Here is a 10,415-nt window from a genome sequence, read left to right on the forward strand (position 1 = left end):
CTGTGGTTTCTGTCCTGGTCTGCAATACAGTTCAGAAAACTCACGTTTTCAGTAATACAGGAATGAGTCTAAAATCATGTTCACAATAACCACCTAGTTTTACCCTTGTTGTAACAACCACAGCTACTCCATTTTGACTTTCAAATGCATTCCCCTCCTTAGTGGCCAAAGTAGATGTGCAACGCATGTTCAGTAGGCCACAAAACAGGCCACTGTGTTCAGTAAAGTTTAAGTTAAACCATGTGTAAACCTGAATGATTTCCCATACCTCCACATGTGAAGATTTTTCCATAATTTCCCCTTTTGATTGCAGGACTTTCGATAGCCCAAAGTACCTATCCCACAAAGCCAGGGTGAATGCTGCCTGCCTGCCCTAGGTCCAGATCACATCCCTTTGTGTTAGACCTCCTTTATATTTGCCTAGTTATCCACGTTGGGGAAAAACTGATGAGATATGAACAAGCTCAGAGGTAGCTGATGCAGAATTCGAGGCTATACATTTTACGAATTATTGAATTGTTACACAAGCAGACTTACAGCAAGCAGTGTTACACATCATGAGTAGTTATACTCTAATAACTAGATAATTTTCTTTTCCTCCTGAACATCAGGACAAAAGTGTGGCTAATGCAATAACTTTCATAAATCTAGACCTCAATTAGCAGAACTAGAATTTAACATCCACTGAAACATAATATTTTTCTCTCTAAAACTACCCTTATTTCCACCAGACACAATCAAATCAAGACTAATTTGCTTGCAAAATAAGTCTGGTCAGTGGACCACATAGGCTCCTCCTAACTGGCTGTGGTGGAACTCCTCAGAAGGAGTCTCAGACTGAATTCCCAAAAGGCTTCTCAAAGCCAGGAAAGCCATGCCAAAGGCCTGCCATCAGACTCCACACCTCAGTGTGGAGGTCCCCAAAATATCGAGATTCCTGTACATGCCAGGAGACAGTCTTTCCCATTCACCTGATTGGGCTGCTCAGAACTACGAGTCTCCAGTTTCTGGAGGGATCAGGCAGAGAAAAAAGAAATACGTTTCAGTTCTACCCACAGGTGTAGTTTACCAAATTGCCGTAAGTCATAACTAACTTGAGGGGAAGGGTTTCCCTATATCTAGAAAACAGATCAATCCAGTAATATTCCAGACAAAACCCATAAAAATTTTAACGATATTCACCAGTTCACTCAGTAACCAATCCTTCCATTAACTTTTTATGAAGCCATCAGGTTTTCCATTAGGATTCTCTCATTTTTTAGCCAGTTCAGCAGTATGATCTGAAATTTATCAGAGACCTCTACTTGTCAAAAAGTTCTTCTTATGAACTTTCTTGAAGATGAAGCACTTTTTGCAAAAACATCAGAGTACAACAACTGTCTATAAAAGACTTAAAAAGGCATGGTTAAACACCCGATTACAATGTAATTGATAAAGAAACTTTACTACAGTAACTAGAATTATAACTGATTGTAATCTTAACCCTGAAAAGCCTTAATCTCTGGCAAAAACCAAGAAGCAGGTAATTGTGGACTGTTTTGTCATCCCCACATTTCCTGATTGCAAGACTTATGCCCTAGTCTTCCTATTCTAAGAAGGCAAAAGTAGGTAACTTAGACACACCCAGCAGTTAATGTTCCAGTACTTTATCCTATTTGAAGTGACCCAGATAGTCAATGAATGCTCTTCATTTAACTTAGTTTAGTTTTAAGATACCCAAATCTGGACAGACTATTTTAGACAGACATTCCAAAAACATGATTATTCCTATAGAGTTTACCTAGAGGCTCTTACCTCATTTACATTTGCTTTAAATGTCATCATATCAAGTTATTTTACTTGCTGACAAATTCGCAACAGATATAAGGTCTTACTTGACCTCTAGTAAACCTAGGTACAACAATATTATACTTAACATTCATAACTCTAAAGATAAGCCTATATTAATGAAACCAACAAGCTTAAACTAGTTTTAATACCAGGTATTCATTCAGTAGTGAATATTTCCCAGATCATATGCACCTGAAATTCATTATGGCTAGTTTCCTTTATATCTCTGAGAATTTATATAAGTGCTTAAATTTTCTTTTAACCCAAATAAATAGAGCTCATCCACACACCAGTCTTGGTAATGTCATTTGGAGGCAGAGACACATCATATTTATAAGGAATACATGGACATATGTATATCTAGACAGATCTCACAGTTTTCCTTCTAGCATTTAAAATGGTCTCTTTTTTTTTTTTTTCTCTTCACTCTCAGGGATCAGATGATTAAAGTTCCTGAGAGCCCAGATAGATCATTTACATCTCAAAGGCACAAGAAATATCAATTCCTTCTAGAAAGCTAACTTACTCTAAGGGCATATGAAAAAACCAGTTTTAGAATGTCAAAAGAGTCCCATCTTGGACATTTTCAGGGATTTTTTTCCCCTAAATAGCCAATTCAGTTTAAACAAATGACAGTAATAGACAATACGTATCATTCACTCACGTTCACATGCCTCATTTTCAGAGGAACATGAATCAGCATTCAAGTTAACCTTCACCTCAGCTGTTAGCTCAGCCTCTGTGGCTTTTCTTAATATAAAAAGCAATAGCCAACCCACAGCTTGCTGCCACCATCTTATTGTCTAACCTTTTTCCCCACTGTAGTTGTTGCCAGAGCTGCTCCAGGGCTTTGCTCAAAACCCATCAACCCCCCTCCCCACCTTTAGCAGGAGTGTCCTTGTTCACAACCCTCCAACCCCTGCTTTAGCAAAACTGTCCTTACTCAAAACCCGCCAGCCCCCCTCCTCACCTTCAGCAGAACTTAACATAAATCTTTAAGTTAAAGGGTCCAGAGATAAGGAAGCTACAAACAAAAGAACCCAGATGGAACCAGCTGAGACCAAAATAGCAATGAATCTGACCTCCGACAGACGCTGAGTCTCATTATACGTTGATTTTACTACATTAGCGTATTAAATGACATCTACCAGAGGCCATGATTGGACATTAAGGACCAAAAGAAGGATAAAAAGGAGGTGGTACCCCACTCCTTCAGGAAGAGCCATGCCCCCTCCCTGGAAGACTAATGCAGACGCCTCCCCTTCATCAGCCTCACTCCTCCTCCCTTTGTATTTACTCTAAAATTAAATAATTTTCGCCAGGTGGGTGAGAAGTTGATCTGTGAACTAAGTTCTGCTTCTCCATTCTTTGGCCACTGAATAAAGCTTATCATGTGTGGATCTCATCTTCAGATTTGTTATTCGCCTATTCGAACCCAAACAGAAAGAACCCTCCCTTACCAAGACAGCCTCAGCCGGGCTAGAGCTCAAGCAGGGTCCATACAACTTAATTTGGTAACAACTGTTGGTGCCCAACGTGGGGCCCATTCCATCAGGTAACTCAGGGCTTACTCGCTGACTCAGGGCCAACAAAGCTGGCTAAACAACTGGGCAGTTGGCCCCAATTCGCGACCTCTGGGCCAGTGAGGGCTCCTAAATTTAGCCTGAGATCGAAAAGCCGCCAAGGACCAAGTGGAGTGCTCCCCAGGTAGACATCCCCTCCCCTAGCACATCTATAGCAAGGGTGCTTGCTACCGACTGAGGTAGTGTCCAAGGGACACCCGACACAGGGGGCCCCGACCACACTTCGGCTGATAAAGCCAAGATTGGTTGTAGGGATTAGCTGGCTAAGGGAAAGCATCTTGGCCATCTAGTTGGAGCCAGACCTCTGTCTAGAGAACTGGACTGGGTGGTTGGTTGTCTAAATTGAGCCAGTCCTCTGGTGAGGGGCGAGGTGACATACAACTGGTCATCTGGTTGTACCAGTTCCCTGTAAGGGGATTGCACTGGACATGAAGCCCTCCAGAGGGCATCATACAGTAAGAATATCTCTTTGTTTTGTGTGTGTGACCTAAGCCCTAGTCTCTGTTTTTGATGCAAGTGAATCTTCAATCTCTGTTCTATGGGGTTTTGTTTGTCCTAATGCTCCTGGCAATACTTGCTGCATCTGTGGGCACAGGCTGGGCACTTAAAGGCCACTAGGAGACTCACCACCAAAAAGACTCCCGTGAAAGTAAAATTGGTCACGGACCAGGGTAGATGATCATTAGGCAGTCTGCTGGCCAGAAGCAAATGTCCGCGTAAGCAGGCACACCGTAAAGCACTCACAGCCCCACCCCTGAGGTGTTCCCACCTCTAGGGTATAGTAAAAAATGCAAGAGCATGTCTTCTGTGTTGGTTCATCTTGCCCTAACTTGCCATCCGAAGGCAGGGTATATGTCTCTGTCAGATAGGTCTCTCCACACTACCCTTCATCACAGATGCCTAGGGAGCTCTCCTCTGAGACAGATCCTTTAAAAATCCTTGTTTTTGCTAGATTTCAGGAACATCACTTTGCCTGGCTGGGGAAGGAAGATGAGGACCCCCACACTGTCGAAAGTCCGTGGATCCTCGTAGCTGAGAGTGTAGAGAACTGGACACATGCCAGATGTGCGTTCAGTCTCCCTACCTGATTACCCGTAACTGAGCAGGGACAAGCCCTTTTTGAACAAGGCTCCTTGACTGCTGGAGAGGCTCTCTGGGCAATTTATCTGATTAGAGAACCCTTATTTCCCACTCGCCCTTCACCCTATCTCGGCGGGCTGCTCACTGAAAGCACTCACCCACATCAGGTATCTCCTCCAGCCCCATGGTGGGTCTGGGAACATCTAGTTGCTGACTTAAGAGGGGACTTTATAACTAAGGTCCTCTTAGACAGCATCACCCCTTTCAGCCCCTGCAAAGATTTGGTTCAGATTTCAGTTAGAGCACCTAGACAGCTTGGTGTGGGCCAGATCTTGTGGGATCCGCATTGCCACCAACCCTAGGAAGAGACCACTGAGAAGTTGGAAACAGACTAAAAATAACAACTCCCCAGTATGGGTAACCAAGCCTCTATCCTGGCAAAAGAGCCACTAGGGTGCATTCTCTGTAACTGGAAATTATTCTAGTACCACCCACTAACAAAGAGACAGCTTATTTTCTTTTGCAGCACCATATGGCCCCGACGTAAATTGGAGGATAGAGAAAGTTGGCCAACCAAAGGCTCTCTGAACTCTAAAATGGACCTCTATTGCCAGTGTTTAAAGAAAAATGGGATGATCAACACCTATTTATGATAAAAAGTCTCCAGAAAGTGGGCTTGGAGGGAACCTACCTCAACATAATAAAGGCCATGTATGACAAAACTACAGCTAACATCATACTCAGTGGTGAAAAGCTGAAAGCATTTCATCTTAGATCAGGAACAAGAGAAGGATGTCCACTCTTACCACTTTTATTCAACATAGTGTTGGAAGTCCTAGCTACAGCTATCAGAGAAGAAATAAAAGAAATCCAAGTTGGAAAAGAAAACTGTCACTGCTTGCAGATGACATGACACTATACATAGAAAATCCTAAAGATGCTACTGGAAAACTACTAGATCTCATCAATGAATTTGGTAAAGTTGCAGTATACAAAGTTAATACACAGAAACCTCTTGCATTCCTATACACTAACAACGAAAGATCAGATTAAGGAAACAATCCCATTTACCATCACATCAAAAATAATAAAATACCTAGGAATAAACCTACATAAGGAGGAAAAAAACCTGTACTCAGAAAATAAGATACTGATAGAGAAATCAAAGATGACACAAACAGATGGAGAGATATACCATGTTCTTGGATTGGAAGAATCAATATTGTGAAAATGACTATACTACCTAAAGCAATCTACAGATTCAATGCAATCCCTAACAATTACCAAGGGCATTTTTCACAGAATCAGAACAGAAAACTTTACAATTTGTATGGAAACACAAAAGACCCCAGATAGCCAAAGCAATCTTGAGAAAGAAGAACAGAGCTGGAGGAATCAGGCTTCCTGACTTCAGACTATAATACAAATCTACAGTAATCAAAACAGCATGGGGCTGGCACAAAAATAGAAATATAGATCAGTGGAATAGGATAGAAAGTCCAGAGATAAACCTACACACCCATGGCCACCAAATCTATGACAAAGCCAAGAATATACAACAGAGAAAAGACAGCCTCTTCAATAAGTGGTGCTGGGAAAACTGGACAACTACATGTAAAAGAATGAAATTAGAACACTCCCTAACACCATACACAAAAATAAACTCAAAATGTTCTAAAGACCTAAATGTAAGTCTGGATACTATCAAACTCTTAGAGGAAAACATAGGCAGAACACTCTGACATAAATCACAGCAAGATCTTTTTCAATCCACTGCCTAGAGTAATGAAAATAAAAACAAAAATAGGGCTTCCCTGGTGGCGCAGTGGTTGAGAGTCCACCTGCCAATGCAGGGGACGTGGGTTCATGCCCCGGTCCAGGAAGATCCCACATGCCACAGAGCAGCTGGGCCCGTGAACCTATGGCCGCTGAGCCTGCGCGTCCGGAGCCTGTGCTCCGCAACGGGAGAGGCCACAACAGTGAGAGGCCCACGTACCGCAAAAAAAAAATAAAATAAAATAAACAAATGGGACCTAATTGAACTTAAAAGCTTTTGCACAGCAAAGGAAACCATAAACAAAAAGACAACCCTCAGAATGGGAGAAAATATTTGCAAATGAAGCAACTGACAAGGGGTTAATCTCCAAAATATACAAATAGCACATATAGCTCAATATCAAAAAAACAACCTAATCAAAAATGGGCAGAAGGCCTAAATAGACATTTCTCCAAAGAAGACATACAGATGGCTAAAAAAAAAAAAAACACAAGATGCTCAACATCACTAATCATTAGAGAAATGCAAATCAAAACTACAATGAGGTATCACCTCACACCAGTCAGAATGGCAATCATCAAAAAATCTACGAACAATAAATACTGGAGAGGGTGTGGAGAAAAGGGAACCCTCCTACACTGTTGGTGGGAATGTAGATTGGTGCAGCCACTACGGAGAACAGTATGGAGGTTCCTTAAAAAACTAAAAATAGAGCTACAATATGACCCAGCAATCCCACTTCTGGGCATATATCCAGAGAAAACCATATAATTCAAAAGGATGCATGCACCCTGATGTTCATTGCAGCACTATTTACAGTAGCCAGGACATGGAAGTAAACTAAATGTCCATAGACAGAGGAATGGATAAAGAAGATGTGGTACATATATACAATGGAATATTACTCAGCCATAGAAAGGAACAAAATAATGCCATTTGCAGCAACATGGATGGACCTAGAGACTTTCATACAGAGTGAAGTAAGTCAGAGAGAGAAAGACAAATATCATATAATATCACTTATATGTGGAATCTAGAAAAATGGTACAGATTAACTCATTTGCAAAGCAGAAATAGAGTCACAGATGTAAAAAACACTTATGATTACCAAGAGGGGCAAGGGGGGGTGGGATGAATTGGGAAATTGGGATTGACATATATACACTACTTTATATAAAATAGATAACTAATGAGAACCTACTGTATAGCACAGGGAACTCTACTCAGTGCTCTGTGGTGACCTAAATGGGAAGGAAATCTAAAACAGAGTGGATATATGTATAACTAATCCACTTTGCTGTACAGCAGAAACACAACATTGTAAAGCAACTATACTCCAATAAAAATTTAAAAAATTTTTTAATAAAATAGGATGAGATCCCCTATGTCCAATTTTTCATGGCACTTAGCCAAAACAAGGGCCTCCATAAAAATGGTGAGGCTATAGCTCAAACATCACTCTCCCATCATTGGAATCTCAGCCTGAGGATCCACTTGACTTCCTCCCTCTGCCAAGGATAGCTGCCTCACCTTCCAACAGTTCACCCAAGACTCCTGAGTCATCTACATCTACCCCTACCTCTCCTGAATCCCCAACGTCCTCCACTCCCTCAAATTCACCACTTCCCCACCTGGTGCCCCCTCCTCCTCCCAACAGGTGAGCCCCCCTCCCTGACTCTCCCACCTTCATTTCTCAGTGGGCCTCCCTCAGGGACTAGTCCAATGCACACCCACAGCAGCGTTCAGTACCAGCCCACTGGAATAAACAAGCTGTCCCCCTTCAGGAGGCCCCCAATGGAGAGGGCACACTCACCACCATTTATGTACCCTTATCTTCTTCAGATCTATACAAATGGAAGGATCGATCGATCCAAGGGTTTACAGGAAGACCCTGTGGGAGTCCTTAATTTAGTCCAGGGAATATCCCACTTGAGCAGATGTCCAAACCCTCCTAAGCATCTTATACTCTGGGGAAGAAAAGGCACTGATTTTAACTGATGCAAGGGAGGAAGCTGATAAGACCAATCAAAATAATGTGGGGCATGCCGTATACCAGCCCGGAGTCCAGGCCATTCCTGACACGGACCCTGGGTGGGACCATCAAGAGCAAAGCGGTCAGCAGCACCTCACACAGTTCAGGAATTTGATTCTTAAGGGCATTCATTCAGCTGGAAAGAAATCCATTAACTGGAGTAGGGTTCAGGGAGTCATCCAGGGATGGAAGGAAAATCCCTCGGCCTTTCTTGAGTGCCTAAGAGAGTGCCTCTGAGCTACACAATGTAAAGCTGGAGTCAGGGGAAGAGCAGGCCATTTTAAGTCCCATTTCATTTCCCAGAGCACCCCAGACATTAAAAGAAAATTAGAAAAGTTGGAGATAGAGCCCACCACGTCCACTTCCCGGCTGGCAGAATCAGCATCTTGGGGGTTCAACAACCGGGATCCGGAGGCTGATGCAAAGGGAGATACACGAGAGCAACGAGCTGTCAGTCCTCTGGCCTCAGTGATTCAGGGTCAGTGGACCTCCCAAGGATGACGTCCCCCTCCCCAAAGGACCCTGTGATGTCTACGAGTTGCCCCAGCTTTTAAAGACCATATGCACAAGGGAGAGAACGGCTTCAAGCCAATCAGTGGGCACACTGCATGGAGGAGGGCCACTGGAAGGGGAAGGCCCCAAATGTCTCAGAAGGATACTAAGTGGACCACCATGTCCTGGTCCATCCTCACTGGTAGCACACATAAAAGAGAAGGAGGACTGAAGGGCCCAGGATCTCCTCAGAGTGCCCTGGAAATTGCCCCCGAGGAGCCCTGGCTGACCCTGACTTAGGGGGTAAAAAGTTTGACTTTATAGTTGACACAGGGGCCACCTACTCAGTCTTGAATACCTGACAAGGCAAAATGACCAAAGATAAAGATAATGGGAGTGGGAGGGAAGCCACAGGAGCACAATTTTATAGAGCCCCTTGAGTGTGATTTGGAAGGGAAAATGTTATCTTACTCTTTCTTATGTGTCTCGGAATGCCCAAATGCCTGTAATAGGAAGAGACTTACTATATAAATTAGGAGCTACAATTTATCTCAGAGACAAAAACCTTCCCATTGAAATACCTAGAACTCCCTGCCATTCTGTAGCTCTAGCGCTACTGCCCTCTGCCAAGAATAATGGCTCAATTAACCTTGGGGAGATTAAAACCTCCATTTGGGCCCATGACACCACACTGCGGGCAGAGCCCGGAGAGCACCAGTAATTGTTGTCAGGCTGGGACCTGGCTACAATCACCCAAATAAAAGACAATACCCCTTAAGCAAAGAAGCCCTAGGGGCATTAAGCCTGTAATAGAAAGCTACTCAAACAAGGGCTCCTTAGACCCCACCAGTCCCCTTGCAACACTCTGATACTGCCGATTAAAAAAACCAAATGGAAAACAGGCTAGTTTAGGACCTTCGAGCTGTAAATGAAGCTATGGAGGAAATTCACCCCATGGTGCCCAACCTGTGCCCATTACACTCTACCTTAAACCCCGAGAGGATCTGGTATTCAGTATTAGACTTAAAAGACACCTTCTTTTGTGTGCCTTTAGCCCTGAAATCTCAACACACTTTTGCACTTGAATGGCAGGATTCTGGAAACTTGAGAAAGCAATTGTGCTGGACAGTTCTGCCCCAGGGATTAAAAATTCCGCCACCCTTTTCAGAGAGGTTTTATCTGAGGATCTTGATGACCCTGAGTTAGAACAGGGGTCTATACTTCAATAGTGGATGACATTCTAATCCCCAGCCCTGCCAAAGAGCTTTCCCACCATAACACAGTTAACGCCTTAAGTCATCTGGCTGAGAGATGGTGTAAAGTTTCAAAGGAAAAGGCCCAGATCTCCCTCCAGTGGGTAGAATACTTAGGATTCAGAATAGAAAAGGGGCACAGGACATTATCCAAGGAAAGAATCGATTTGCCAGATGTCACCCCTCGTATGAGAAAACAGCGCCAAGATTCCCTGGGGATGGCTGGGTTCTGCTGCGTATGGATCCCCGACTTTTAAGCCCTTGTATGATTAAAAGGGAAGGACCTTGACCCTGTTGAGTGGACCCCCGATTGTGACCAGGCATTCCTGGAATTGAAAAACCATCTCACGGGAGCCCCAGCATTAGCT

This window comes from Grampus griseus (genome assembly GCF_964374135.1).
Source record: "Grampus griseus genome assembly, chromosome: 13".
Classification (NCBI taxonomy): domain Eukaryota; kingdom Metazoa; phylum Chordata; class Mammalia; order Artiodactyla; family Delphinidae; genus Grampus; species Grampus griseus.